Source organism: Puma concolor, chromosome D2 (assembly GCF_028749965.1).
Source record: "Puma concolor isolate L17-30 chromosome D2, mPumCon1.1.hap2, whole genome shotgun sequence".
In the NCBI taxonomy this organism is placed as follows: domain Eukaryota; kingdom Metazoa; phylum Chordata; class Mammalia; order Carnivora; family Felidae; genus Puma; species Puma concolor.
In genome coordinates, this window is record NC_141677.1 from 2,288,927 (window position 1) to 2,304,877 (window position 15,951).

The window sequence follows — 15,951 nt, forward strand, 5'->3', positions numbered from 1 at the left end:
TATTGTTGCAAATGGCAAGTTCTCATTTTTATGAGACTTTTTTTATGGCTGAATAATATTCCATTGTATGTTATCCATTCGTTGATGGCTAGACACTTATGTTGCTTCCATATTTTGGTTATTGCAAATAACGCTGGAATAGACTTAGGGTGCATATATCTTTTAGAATTAGTTTTTCGGGGGGCTTAGGTGGCTCAGTCAGTTAAGCATCTGACTTCAGCTCAGGTCATGATCTCATGGTTCATGAGTTTGAGCTGCACATCGGAGTCTCTGCTGTCAGCCCAGAGCCTGCTTGGGGTCCTCCATCCCCCCTCTCTCCTTACCCCTTCCCCACCCATTCTCTCTCTCCCTCTCCCTCTCAAAAAATGAACATTAAAAAAATTAATTTTCTTCTTCATTTTCTTTGGGTAAATACCAAGTAGTGGAATTATATGATCATAAGGTGATTCTACTTTTAATTTTTGGAGGAAGCTCCATAGTGTTATCCACAGTGGCTGCACCAGTTTGCATTCCCACCAACAGTGCAAGAGGGTTCTTTTATCTTCTCATCCTTGCTGGCAACATGTAGTTTCTTTTGTATTTACCACAAGCCATTCTTACAGGTGTGAGGCTATATCCTATCATAATTTCGATTTGTATTTCCCTGCTGATGAGTGACGTTGAGTATCTTTTCATGTGTCTGTTGACCATCTGGATGTCTTCTTTGGAAAAATGTCTATTCAGGTTCTGTTTTTTTGTTTTTGTTTTGCCCATTTTAATCAGATGAATATTATTTACTATTACTATTTGATCAGTTGTAGAAGTTCTTTATATATTTCTAAATATCTTCTCCCATTCAGTAGGTTGTCTTTTAGTTGCTGTGGCTAACATAAGAGCAATTATTGCCTGTGCTCTTCTAAGAGTTTTACGGTTTCAGGCCTCACAATTAGGTCTTTAATCTACTTTGAGTTTATTTTTGTGCATGCTGGAAGAAAGTGGTCCAGTTTCATTCTTTTGAATTGCTGTCCAGTTTTCCCAATACTACTTATTGAAGAGACTGTCTTTTCCCAAGTGCATATTCTTGCCTCCTTTGTCATGGATTAATTGACCATATAATTGTGAGTTTATTGCCGGGATCTCTGTTTTGCTCCATTGGTGTCTGTTTGAGCCAGCATCCTACTGTTTTGTTTACGACAGCTTTGTAGTAGTATCTCTCCATATCTGGGATTGTGATGCGTCCAGCTTTGTTTTTCCTTCTCAAGATTGTTTTTGCCATTTGGGGTCTTTTGTGGGTCCATAAAAATTTTGGTGGTATTCCAGTTCTGTGAAAATGCTGTTGATAAGGATTACACTGAATCTGTGGATTGCATGGGGTGGTACATTGTTTCCCCCTTTTATTTCTAAGTGAACTTGTCAGTGCTGCTGCATACGTGGGAACTAGGCTTGCAGGAAGCCCAGCTACATTCCTCATTCCTACACTGCAAGGAACCATGCATGTGCAGATCAGTATCATGTTGAGGGGTGTAGACGTTGAAGCCCTACTACGTGGCTTTGACCAATAGTTTTAGTCCTTATTTAGCTGTGCAGCCTTGGGCGAGTTAATTTCTCCCGGTGTTAATGTGCCCATACGTGAAGTAGTAGTTTTAAGATGGGTGAAGTGCAATATGCTATGTACGAAATAAGTTATTATTTATGAAAAATTTATAAAACACAAATGCTGACATTTATTACTTTATGACCCTTGGTTCCAGACCTTTAGACTGTTGGCATGTTTAGAAGAGAACTTGAGAACAATCATATTGAAGAAAGCATCTATAATCACCAAAGGGTGATTATAGTTAGGGTACTGAGCGATGTGATTCTTTACCATCTATAGGGAAAAGGTAGGTTCTTGATGTGGAAAGACCACAGAAATGGCCTATCAATAAGTGAAGATTTGTTTTCTTGACTAAAGACATTAATAGATGCCATCCCTATCTTCATGTATATATAAACTAACATGCCTGATGCTCTGATGTTCATTAAGGTTTTGTTTAAAGTAAAAAAAAAAAAAAAAAAACAAAACCCAAGTGACTTTTCCTAGAATGTAAAAACAACTGAATAGGACAATGAATAAATAAGTTAACATTTTATGGTGTCAGAGGGGACAAATAAGCAATTAATTTCCTTTTTTAAGAACACTTAAAGCAGATTCAGGAGAGAGGTGGTGTGAGGTCGTGATAAAAGAGAAAAAATAGAAATAAAAGGAGGGATTTGGGGAGAGAGACTCCTAATTTCTATTGTACTTAGATGTTCACCTGCTCTGAGCGAGAATAATCCACCAGGGAGATAGATATACACCCATAGTTCAGTGTTCATGCTACCAAGCAAAGACCAAAAATGATACTGAAGTTTTATGAACAAGATGATGCCTATATTATTGGAGTAAATATCCTGAAAGTCTTAAGAAAGCTAGAGAAATATAGGTGAGAGTGTACAACGTTATTATATTTAATGTATACTTTGGGTAGCAATTAAAAAAATAGGAAGAGGAAACTGAATACTAAGAAAAATTTTTTTTTAGGAAACCATAAGGGTTAAGGGTAAGAGTTCCATGTAAGAGACCAAAATCAAACCATCTAACGAAGAAGTTAGCAAGAAAGGTCATCCATAACACAACTTATGGAAGTCTCAAAACACACAATATGCATTTCACTAGAAAATAATCTAATGGTGGCATCTTAAATACCATGGCCGGAGCCTGGGAGGGTGGGCCCATAGGACATGCTATGTTAAGTTTTTGAATTCTCTTCATGAGAAATTATGATTCAAACCTGAAGACAGATACGTGGGTAATAGATGGAGAGATGATGGATCATATTTGTTGAAAAGGCAGCTGCTGGTCAGTATGTCATGGATAGTAATTCTAACACCGATGCATTCACTCGTTACTAAAATGCTATCTAAAACTGCGAAATTGGTGAAGGCATACGTGTTTTGTTCTGAAACAGATGGTTACAGACTTCCTTTGTTCCTTTCCTAAAATGTTTGTAATTTTGTGTTGACTTTTAGGGTATTCTTAGTGAGTTTTTAATTATCATGATCATTAATATTACTTGTTTTCCCTGACTAAAACCTTACACTTTAATATAAGAAGTACAATGTATATTTTATGAGCCAGTAGTTCTGCCACAATGTCAATATCTGTTAACAAAATCTTAAATCATGGCTAAATTATATGTGAGCATTTTCACCAACAGTTAGGTTTGGAGGAGTTACTTTAAAATTACTGGCTACATAAAGAGTAGATGGAAGTTCTATACTAGGCTTCGTTGCTCTAATTCAGTTCCTTTTCTGATATTGGTACCTCAGCTTCTGAGCCTTTATCTAAAAAAACGGGAAACCGATAAATTCCTAAAAGGTTAAACATGTCCCTTTAACTCCTTTGCTAAGTAAAGTAGCAAATGGTAGCTTCTTTTAAAGAGATATTTATTCCTACTTCACAACATCCACAGAATAGGCTGAGAATAACATTGAATTACTATACTGATCTTTCTTTGGAATCCCCAGGGCACTGTATCTCTTTCTGCCTTCTGATAGTTATGTATTTTTCTCATATCCACATATATCCTATAAGCTGTTTGAAGACCTATTAGATACCTACTTCATCTTGGAAACCTCCACCAGTAGCTAGATGCTCCGAAAATATGCTAAAATAAAAGCATGTAAGAATATTGGTTAGTTGTACTAATCCCGGTAAACCAAGTTGGACTAAGATAGACAGCAGTAGTATGCTATTTTGCATAGAAAGTTTTATGCAAACCAGAATTATCCTGTTTTAAAGATAAACATCAAGGAGGCCTGTTTTCCAGACTGCTAATTACTTAATAACTTATTTTAACACGCTAGAATTTGAGATAAAGTCCTCCTGAACTCTCAAATGGAGGCCGTACAATGTAAGACATAAGATCCTTATGACCTATAGCACATAAAATGATGGTAAAATAATTAATGTTTCCCTTTCTTTGCTCTAACAAATAAAATTGCCTAGAGAACATAACACCCCAAGCCTGGGGTACCTGGTATACTCTCTTGGTGGCAGTATTTCCTTCCGATCCACCTTTTGAAATGAAGGAAAACTTACTCTAGTGGTAATAGCCAAGAAGTGGTTTACAGCTCATGAGCTACATGTCCTTACTGGTCGTGCTTGATCTTCCTTCAGTGAGTTAAGCCTCCAACTCTTGATTTTGGCCCAGGTCATGATCTCATGGTTCGTGAGATCAAGCCCCATGTCAGCATGGAGCCTGCTTGGGATGCTCTCCCTCCTTCTCTGTCTGTCCCCTACCCCCTGCCCCTGGTTCATGTTCTTTATTCCTCAAAATAAGTAAGTAAACTTCAAAAAAAAAAAAAATGACTAAATGCTTTTAATAGAATAATCTTAGGCCAAGAAGCAAATACTTTGTTGTGTACAGGATTCTATTTACATCCCATCAAATAGAGCACTGACCTTATTAGTAAACATGAAACCACCAGTTTTGATGAATAACATAACTGAAGTATTTAGCCCATTTTAGACAGGTCCAATAGTTTTCAATATTCTTCAGATTTTATTTGAAGAACCCATTAATGCATGGTCTCCTCGAGAATGAGTAAAATCTAATTTGGAATCTTGAGCCTGTGGGAAAGCTTAGTTGAAAAAAATCCAATAAAATTAAAATATTAATCACTGACAAGTCATGTAGGAATATTTTACACCTTCTTCCCTGAGTCATCAAAGCTAATATTGGGAGTCTCCGGCAAACAAACCGAGCATGATTCAGATACTATATGTCAAAACCCAGACTAAACATTCCTGCCCCTTTGCCGGAAAAAGCATTGCTTTAAAAACCAAGTACAAAGAGGTAAGCTTAAATAGCGGCCAAAAAGAATCCTTTCCCGCAAATAGTGGCTCTTGTGAGGAGACCCGGCAAGCCTGTGGCAGGAGTTCTCTTGAGGTCCAGTTTCCTCCTCATATCCTGGCTTACAGTCACACGAGTTCTGTGGGGTAACATCCTGATCATGTGTCTAACTTAAACACTGGAAACACCTATAAAAATAGAGAACTAAAGACTGATTTTTCTACATGGTAATTGGTTGTCTGCAGAATTCCACATACTATCAAATAGAATTTCGAGCAAATCAAGATGAGCAGAAAAGATAAATTCCAAATAGTAGGAAATAATTGTCTATAAACTGTTATAGACATTTTTTTAAGTATATTTATTTTGAGAGCATGAGGGAGGCAGAGAAGAGAATGACCATCTCAAGCAGGCTGTGCGCTATCAGCACACAGCCTGATGCCGGGCTTGAACTCATGACCTTGAGATGATGCCCTGAGCCAAAGTCAGATGCTTAACTGACTGAAACACCCAGGCATCCCATAAACTGTTCCCATTTCTAATAACAACTTGATATAAGTGTTGTAAGATCCATGATTGCAATTTGATAGATGTGGACCTGAAATGTTCCACTGCTTCTTAACATTTGTAGCCTTTTGCAGAGAAGAGTTTCTCCTTTAAGTTCCTTTCTCGAAAACCATTCTATCTCTGTTACTTTTGAGTGTAAGTTTCACAATATAGTTTTACAAACATAAATGTAGTTTAGGAAAAATCAAAGTTTCTTGAGTGTTGTTTTCATGAGCAAATGTTAAAGTTCAATATGTTAATTAGGTGGGAAGGAAAAACTTCACCATGCTGATTAAGCAAATGAACGTGATAAGGGGTCACAAGTGGCTAAAGAGGGAGTTTGTCCCTTTTTTTTTTCCTGGCTTTGGAGGAGAAACCAGGGCAAATGCTCTCACCCGTGAGATGTAGGCAAAACTGAACTGACGTGGATTTGCAGAGACACAGAAGGACACTCTCCCGTCTGCACTTAAAGATGTAAAAGAACAAGGTGTTAGACCCTTTGACAAGTTTCCAATGCAGAAGGTGTGATAGTGCCGACAGGAAAATTTAACATGGGAATTCAAATTTCAGACAAACTGGGCGTGAGCTAGGTTTATGGGAAACGTGATAGAAAGTAAAGACCAACAATAGTGATGATGCAACTATTGCCAGGAAGTCACAACTTATTACAACAGCATCCTGTATCCTCCGTATCTCTAGTTCTGAGCAATTCAGTCCTAGAACTCCTCACTGAGAAATCTACTTGAACATCACTTCCATACCATCTATGTTTTCTTCTTCTTTAATGAGATCTGGCGACTTTCAAGCACACTCACTGGAAAAGCAGCCACATCGTTCGTGCTTTTTGGCAGAAGATCAAAACTGTTAGTTCTTAGCGCTTTCTGTGGCAAACTCAAAATTGGCATTGACACCAAAGTCAATACCCAAAGGAGTCATTTGCCTGCTTTAAATAATGTCTGCATAACCAGCACTCTCTATGTGTGCTGATGAGCAAGAAGCTCTAACGAGCTGTGGACGGGACACAGAAGATTGTTACCTGATACTTGGAATCTGGATTCGTTCATATTTTAACATGGTTCATGGTTGTAATAAATGATTCAGTAGAGCTACATTTTTGAGAGTTCCCCTTCTAGGATGTTTTTATTTTATGGGTCCGATCAGCTCTCACTTCTCTTATTCCTTTGCTTTTGTTAATGAAGCTTCTAGGAAGTTCTGGGATGCCAGTGACCTGCCATCTACTGGCCATCCTGCCTCTCCATTTCCTCAGTGACCCTGGTACTCGGGCGTTTCAAAGATAAGTTGCTGATTGAAATGAAAATATTACAGCCGCCTGTCCCTTTTTGTGTTTATGGTAGTGACTGAATAGAATCTTGTTTTTTCTTGTATGCACAAATAAGTATTTTATATAAATTTCAGCTAAAATCCATATTCATTTGCAGCTGGGGTTCTTTTTTTTTGGGGTTGCCCCTCTTGAGTCTATTATGGGAGACTATCCTACTTGTTACTTGAAATATTCCATGTGATTACCTTAAAGTCCTCTCTGATCTCTCACCAACGGGGTTACCGTGGGTGATCCTGTCCTTACGTTCTTATTGGGCACTAGATATTTGGTTTTGGCATATTACCTGCACTGTCTTTTTGTATTTTAATATGTTCTGGATGGGATACCACTCCACTTTCTCTTATATAACTGCAGTTAATTAAATGGTACATGATACCATTTTGAGTCGACATCCTTATCCCATCTCTTTTTACAGAAGGAATCCTGTCCTCATTCTAGCACAGAACCATGTAATTGATTCTCCCCCTATATAAAGACCCTGTTGCACCTGACTAGTCGAACTTCTTGTGGCCGAAGAACTCACGGGCATTCCTACTTCTGTGACAAACATTACTCCTGTCTGGAATGATCTTTTTATCTTTGTAAATCATGAAACGTCCAGCCCATCATCCCTGAGGTATGGAGCTGTCCCTTCCAATGGCACAAATTTACTTCTAACTCTCCTGAATTCCCAAGACCCTCATTCAACTCTTGACTTGGCTGCCTGGTAGGGTGGCTGCTATCGAGAAGTTACCGGAACATTGATAAGCTCCTTGAGACCCTCCCGTTTTGCAAATTCACAAAAACACCTTGTACAGTTATAATCCTCTCTCGAAGTGTTCCAACGTTAGTAAATACTGCATGTCAAAACTAATGCCGTGTAGGTAATAAACGGCTCTCTCAAACACTTTTCCTTGCACATGCATAACATTTCAAAGCTCTTGCAAGGTGCACTGTGTGTTTTAGTGTTAAGTTCTGGGAGTGAATCTGTAGCGGAGGAAAGTTACCTGAGCTGTTGAACATTTTAAAAATGGGCTACTAGGGCAACAACAGTAGTGTGATGTAGCACTGTAGCAGGACGGGGTCTTGATGCTTGCTGACGAGAGTACAGAATGTGTACACGCTGCTTCCTTTGCGGGAGATGCTGTTGTTTGTTACCTAGGTGCAATTTATCCCCTCTAAGAAACATTCAAAAGTGGGAGGGGAAGATCGATGCTTGTTGTTTTATTTTTAATCATTGGCGTAACTGAGGGCAGTTTTGCACTTCGGTAGTCGGGGTCTGGGGTGTAGAAAAAGATCACCCGAGCCTGCCTTCCTGTAACGACCATTGAGAACCTGATTTTGGGACCATCTCCCACGTCTTCACTTAGTTGGTTTCTTCCTGGGTCCTGAGGTAGATGTGATTTTTATTGCCAAGCCCCTGCAAAACAGAATCCTGGGCAAAAAGATTACCATTCCATAAATGCCATAAAACTCTGGATAGTATTTATCACGTCTTAATGTGGCACATTGTTTATCAATCTTATTGGAGCATGAAAAAAAGACACGATGGTCTTATTCACCCTTGTGTCCTGGTGTGTAACACAGTGCCCTGCCGTATTTCCTTTGCTAAAACTTGTGGAAGGAAGGGAGCACTTAGTGAACAAAGTCTTGCGTGTATTTGACTTTACTAGATAAGTATTTTTTGAAAGTATGAATAGATCATTCTGGTGAGCTGGGCTACACCCTGTTACTGTGAATAGGAAAACAAGTCAAGAAACATTAAAAAGGCCACAAAATCACAGTATTTTATATCAAATGAAAATTGTATAACTAATGGCATTTCTTCTGGCTATACCAGATTGTCTTTAAAATAAGTAAATGATCTTTTGTGATATTGCAATTAATACAGCCCTTTATTATAGAAAAATCATTTTTATGAACATGTTTTTGATATTCGGCTGTGTATTTTATATGGTGTCTTTTTAAGGTCCCTGCCTCAGTAGAATTTTTATTCTGGCAATGCCTGACACAATGCTTTGCATGTGGAATGTACTTATAAACTGCTTGCTTGCTAAATTTAATTTAAATTAAATGTTCAGGAACTTAATTTTATAGTCACCGTGCATGAGAGAACTTTAGACTCGTCAACAAAGGAAGGTCAGTATGAATCCTGACTTTGATCTGACTATAGTCTTTGTTGAGTGCCAAAAGTAATGGAGAGCCCCACGTAAGGGATTGTACTCGTCCTATACAAGATTTTTACTCAATCTCCTAGTTTCAGTGCTGTATCAGTTATCTGTCCTCTACCTCCCTGTTCATCTGCATTGCAAGTGGGAAAGTAGTAAGTCTGACTATATTTACCATACATGTTTGCTCTAGTAAAAGTTTACTTTTGTAATTGAAAAGTTGGTTCATTTGCAGCTAGAAACAGTTCTTAATACACATATGAACAAAATTGGACTCTTAAAAGGGAATTTGAGAAACACTCATCTCTCTCCATATCCCCATGAGGCCTTCAAAGTCAGAAAAACCAATAGAATCCAAGAAGTCTCATTTGTCCACACAAAATACTGCTCTATTGCATCAGTAGAATTCTTTTCCTGAATGGCATTGCTTTCAAAATATCTTTCTAGAAAAGACCTAGCCTTTTCCTGGCTTAGAGGACAGACAGGCTATCCCCATGAAACTGAGGATTGCTCGAGGTCAGTCAGACTCTGCTATTTTTTGAATCTAAATGTCCAGCTCAGTACGGGGTTCAGAAAAGCTGCTAAAATATTATACTCATCATGGTGTACCTCATTTCCGTGAATTGACTTAACAAATTTTCTTCCCCCTGGTGTCCTTTAGACAAGGAGAAATGGAGCATTTCTGATGTGGGGAGACCAAAGAGCAGTATTTTTAAGGTGTGTTCTAAGGAGCACTAATCTAGCAAGATGCTTATGTAAGAAAATACCCCATGGTTTCTCTTGGAGAATGTACAAGCAACATTAGCATCACTTCCCAACTTTGCCTAAAGCTACTTTCTGTATGGTACTCACACTTTCTTGGGAGAAGACAGCCCCGGAGTGATGTGTCAAGTGGGGCATCTTGTCGAGGCCCTGGTGACAAGAGAGGAGTGACTGGAGAAGTTGGGGGGTTTGCTACGTGAGTGCACATGTCACCATGTTGTCACTGTGGCTGAAGTTTCACTTTGCTCTGCTGTTGAAATTGAAACATTTGAAACCCTCTCTTTGAGAAATCACATAGTGATTATTCCCAGTAATACATACATGTTTATATTCGAGAAGTGGAAATATATTTAAGGTCAAGCCCCATGTTTATTTGGCTTGATGAGAAGTAAGAGGCTACTTCAAACTGAGTGGGTTGATGGATTACATGTCAGGGACAGTGTGAACGGGAGTGGATGGGTGTGAGGGAGATGAAATTATCCTGGTCAGTGGTTCTGCCTTAAAGTTACCCTTGATGTGCTTTAAAGGGAAGATCCCAGCTTTATTTCAAAATACAAAAAGATATGTAAAGATCGCTAAATATAATACTGATTATGAGTATGAATGTTAGAAGTGATTCTGAACAGACATTTTATAATTTAGGAAAGAACACATTAATCCAAAAGAACAGTTGGTCAAGAAACAAAACAAAGAACAATAATGACCTAACACAAGGGAATCAGTAGCTGTCTTTGTTCCTATAATTTCTGAAAAGACAGATTTCTACGTGGCTGTCAAAAAGGGCGATGTATAACACAAGAAAATGGCATAATTAGCAGTTAATTTAAAGTAACTAAAGTGTATTAGCCTTAGTCAAGTGAACGGTTTTATTTTTGTTGCCGTCTTTAGTAATCACACATGTATGAGTCATTAAAAAGCCAATCTGGTTGGTTTCAGTGCATGCTGTTTTATCTTGTTTTCTCTCTGCCAGCGAGCCCATTTACCCGTAAATGGTTCACATCTGTTCTTTGTAATTTAGTGATTATGTGAAGGCCTCTGCCCCCCCAACCCTTTATTTTAAAAGGACAGTGGGAAGCTTCATTTGCATAAGATTTAATAAAAAACTTTGATTTCTGAGGTTCTTTGGTTATTTGCAAACTTTCCTCGCAATTGGGTCACCAAGCCTCTATGAAATATTAAACATTTAAAAATGTTTGTTATTTTCTATGATCATACCCAATTTAGCTTAATATTGTTTGATGCATGGTCCCTGGTATTTTTCAAGCTATTGGCAGCACTTGGCCGTTTTGATTCCAATCCAAAGAAAAAGCTGGTTCATTGGGATCACCATATGTCTCCATGCCAGGACAGCCCTTGTTTACGCCTGTTGTCCTGATGTAATTATCGGTATTCCTTCTCTCAAAATTGTGCACTATTGGATGACCGTGTGTGTGTTCACCCTCCATATGAGGCATGACTTTGGAATCAGTAAGAGAGAAAGTGATTTCACGCTGCGGTGGAAGAGGTCCTGGAGAGTGGCTGTTAGCTTTTAAGTTGGTATTAATCAAAATGAAACGTTTTGGAATTAATCTACTCAAAAGGTATAAATTATAGCATATTTTGGTATAGTAGGTTATATTTCTAGTTTATGTAGAGTCTGTTTTAGGCTATTTGATAACAGTGCAAAGTGAAACATTGTTTAATAGGGTTTCCCTATCATGTCAGAGAAATGTTTTTCCCAGCATCACTCGTGTATTTTTTTCTATTGTACTTACTAATACATCTAGCCTTGCCTACTGTAGGCATTTGATATACACCTTATTGATTTCCATGTGTTACATGGCTCTTTTACTTAGAGGCCTATTACATCTTCTAGCGTTCATGGAATCCGTTGGTTTAGAGAACCAGCTGCTTGACAGAGGTGAAATTGCCCCTTCAGGTGAGGGGAGAGCTATGTGCTTGGCATTGCAGATCGTTTTATATGTTAGTTGAAAGCTGAGTTTCTTCCTAGGGATTATCCCGAGCACTGAGAAATTTCTGTGTCGATATCTTCTACTTGAGCCCGTTGATAGGGTCACATCGATAATTACTGTCTAACCACACTGGATACACGATATGGGGTGCTGTGACATATTTGACTAGAAAATGACACTGGGGCTCAGAAGTGGGGTTGACCTTCTGACTACAGGCCTGTTTGTGATGCTCCTGCTGTGTTCTTTGCCTCCCCAAAATGAGATGAAGGCCTATCCAAGCTGTATCACAAGTCATAAATGGTAGTTCTGTAAACTACCAAGGATAAAAAACATCTGTCTGCTTTCCCAGTTAATGATCCCAGCACATATCCTCCTTAAGTAACCTGTAGTTCCCTGCATCTAAATAAACGACACTCATCGCTTCCGTAAAGCGAGAGCCACACCTGATCCAAATGTGAAACTGTGACCTTTCCTTGGGAGTTATTCATAGCAATGGAAAGGGCACGTTGCACTTACTTACAAGGCTTTCAGCCAATACTGAGTAAGTCTTACTGTGTAGACTACAGTATTATTCTTAGAACTACCAAGATTACAGATATTATTAGGTATCCATTCTCCAAATTATAAATAATGGCAAATACCTTTTAGAATTCAGACTGTATGCTCCAGCAGACATAGGCCTATCTGAGTGATTCTGAGAGCTATCTGTTCTGCAGATGGAACAATCAATACTAAATGCAGACATATTTGAAGATCACACCGAGTTTTAGAGTTTCTTAGGCTTTCAGAGTGACTTAAAGATAACTTCTAAGGAAATCCAGTGCAGAACTTCTTAATGGTTCTCATTTTTAATTTGTAAATCTGCCTAATTGAGGGGATTGTGTGTGTTTGTGGCTCGTGTGCATACACATGCGTGTATTAGGACAATACTATTGAAATTACTTAAAAACATAAAATGATGTGCTTTGAACTTTTAAAGCTGTTCCCTTGCTGCTATTGATTACATAGAACTGTTGACAAAGTCATTTTCTTTTGGCGAATAGACATATAAGTTTTGTATTTTTGTTGCTCATATGATTTCTAAGGTATTTTGCTCTATGTCAAACTCTTTATCTAGAAGGTCCTCTTGTAAGTCCTGACATACACAGAAAACAAAGATGTTAAGTAGGTTTAATCTTCACTTATCAAGAGAAAAATGTGTAACAGGATGGCAAGGATTTTTATACTTGAATTACTGTTTAGGAAACCTGTATATTTAGAAGAAGTAAATAGGTGAGCACTATTAAAATTTTTTTAGAAGGTTAATGTTCAAGTTCCAAATGACAAATCCTTTGAAGGGGGAAGGAGAGGAGGGGAGGAAGTAAAAATCCCAATGGTCTGTGACCGAGAAGACACAGACAACCTCCTTTCCCGAGGTTGTCCTCACTCCAGACCATGGAGAGACCAGTAGAAAACAACCATAGCAAAGCGCTTTAAAGAGGATGGGCATATTTTGGATTTTTTTTTATTAAGTGCCCAATTCTGCACTTAGGTCTCTCTTACTGCACCAACTGATGTCATGCCAGCAGCTGGAGACTGGCGATGATATCTGAGCTGCATGAGTAAAGTGATGACAATATGGGATTTACGAGATCGCTGTTATTATTGAGGACCGTTACATCAGAATCTAATAAACATCCTGACTAAGCCAAGCTCATGCAGCATGAAGGAAGATCTATTAGCTCCTGTTTTGAAATACTTTCGGCTTATTCTGGTTAGCTTACAAGGGTGTGGGACAGCTTATTAAAGTTTGCTGAGAAAAATCCCCTGGGTGTGGGTGAGATCTCCGATGCCTGTAAACGTATCATGCTGTACCTCCTATCTGGAAAGGAAAGCTGCAGCGCTTTATTATCAGAGATGCACAGGGATGTGAATGGTTTCATTAACAGTTTACAATAGTTTTAGAGCAGCTGTCCATAAGGTTTATAATTATCTGACAAATATAAAAATCAGTGTGTTAGAATTCTTTGTTTTATTTTGTGGATCCTATTGTTGAAACTGTCACCCCATTACTAAAAAGAAAACAAAGCCCAAAAATGCCCCCTTTGTTTCCAGCGAAGGTAGAAAGCACACTTGATCCTACTTCTGCCTGATGGAGGGAGTGGAGGGAGAGGGAAGGGAGCCCCTGCAGGGGACAAGGGTCTCTCACCAGTTTGCAGTTCAGCTGTCAGCCGCACTGCCTTCATCAGCAGGACTGACCTGGGTTAGGGGATCCCCATCCCTGCTCACACACAAAGCAGCGTGCAGAGTGTGGGTCCTTGCCACGTGGCCTCTCCATTCAGCTACTCAGGACATGGCAGGTGCGTTCCTTCCGAGGGAATGATGCAAGCCCGGGGAAGCGGGAGAGTGTCCAGCAGTCTTCCTGTAACTTCTCTTTGAGAAGATCCCATCCCTGCTGCCGCACTGTGTTGGTCAAACGTGTGGCACGCTCCCTGAAGCACAGGAAGGGGTTAAGGGGGGGAGGGGGTTGAAGACCCAGGCGGGTGCAGTACATCTTGTAGCCTGGCTGCACAGCAAAGAAAGACCCAGAAGTCTGATGTGTTCCCAGGAGAGACCGTCAACTGACATCAAACCTGGTAAGGATTTTATGCTAAACTCATCAGACCATAACTAAATTATCATAACTGTGCTCCATGAAGAAATGGCAAAACCTGCTGAAACAAATAGAAACTCTCAGCAGACTGGTAGAATAAATTTCTTTAAAAATATATGGAGAACTTAGAACTGAAAAAAGCTTTAAAAATTCATTGAAAATGCTCCAGAATGAAACGAAGATAAGAAAGAATAAGAAAACTTGATAATAAACAGTATTTTCCCATCTGTAGCAGTAAGGAGTGGGGGAAATATTTAAAGTAAAATAACAGCTTCAGGAATTTTTGGCGAAAACATCAAAAACTCTAATATTTATGCCACAAGAATCTTGGAAAGGAGAAGAAAGACCACAGCTCAGGAGAAAAAAAAATTGCAGGGAAGGGGTACACAGAATCTGAAGCAGGCTGCAGGCTCTGAGCTGTCAGCACAGAGCCGGACACAGGGCATGAACTCCCAAACTGAGATCATGACCTGAGCTGAAGTCCGATGCTTAACCGACTGAGCCACTCAGGCGCCCCTGAGGCTGAATACTTCCTAAATTAGAAGATAGAAACTTACATAACCAGTGCCTCAGTGAAACTCAAGATAGTTTGAAAGAAACCTGTGTCCAGTGCATCAGAATAAACCTGCTGAAAGCCAAAGGTATGGGAATAAAAATCTTGTAAGCATCCAGAGGGAATTGATAGACTGTACATAGAACAAGGATTCAAATGACTTCAGGTTGTTCGTCAGAAACCATAGAAACCACATGTCATGTTTCAGGTGCTGATGAAAAAGAATTTTATATCTGGTGAAAATATTCTGATGAAGATAAAAACCTCATCAGATGGAAATGAGCTGGAGGAATTTGTTGTCAGCAGACATGCTCTAAATAAATACTAAAAGACATTCCTGAGACAGAAAATGATACCACAGGTAAAAATGAACCTTCAAAAGTGAAAAAAAAACAAGGAGTAACAACACAAATTGGAGATTTGTGAGTAAATGTGCTAAGTTATTTTTTCTACTAAGCTTTTAAAAATGTATGTAGCAGTTGAATGCAAAAGATTTAAGAGTGTGATGATATTTTCACCTATGAAATACATGAAAACTACACCAAAAATAGGGATAGCCACAAGACCTTTATATTGGTAACACTTACACATTTCTAAATTTTACTTGAAGTGGTAAAATATTAACTCTAAGTAGACTGTGAAATCTTTAGCATGTGTATGGCCCTTGAAAACTTAAACTATACAAAGAAATAGTCAATATATAAACATTCAAATAGAATAGTAAAATTCAAATTTCAAAAGAGAAAATTAAGAGCCAGAGAGGAAAGGCATGAAAATGTACCAAAATCCAAATATATCAATAATAGCATGAAATATAAATGGTTTAAACACACCCATTGAAAGAGATCAGGGTGGTGTTATGGGATGTACAAAAAACCACAGTGATACACCTTTTGTCTGGCTACATTTCTATGAAAATTATTAAAAATGGAAACCTATATATAAGCAGTGAAAATGGGTAAAATTAGAACACTTGTACACTGCTGATAGGAATGTAAAATGGCACAGCTTCTTTTAAAAAATTGTCAATATAATGCAACAATGCGTGCCTGTACCATGTTTTCTAGGAGCTGCATTCTTGGGTATTGATACCAGAGCCATGAAAATTTAAACCCACACAAAAACCTATACATAAATGTTCATAGCAACTTTATAACAATT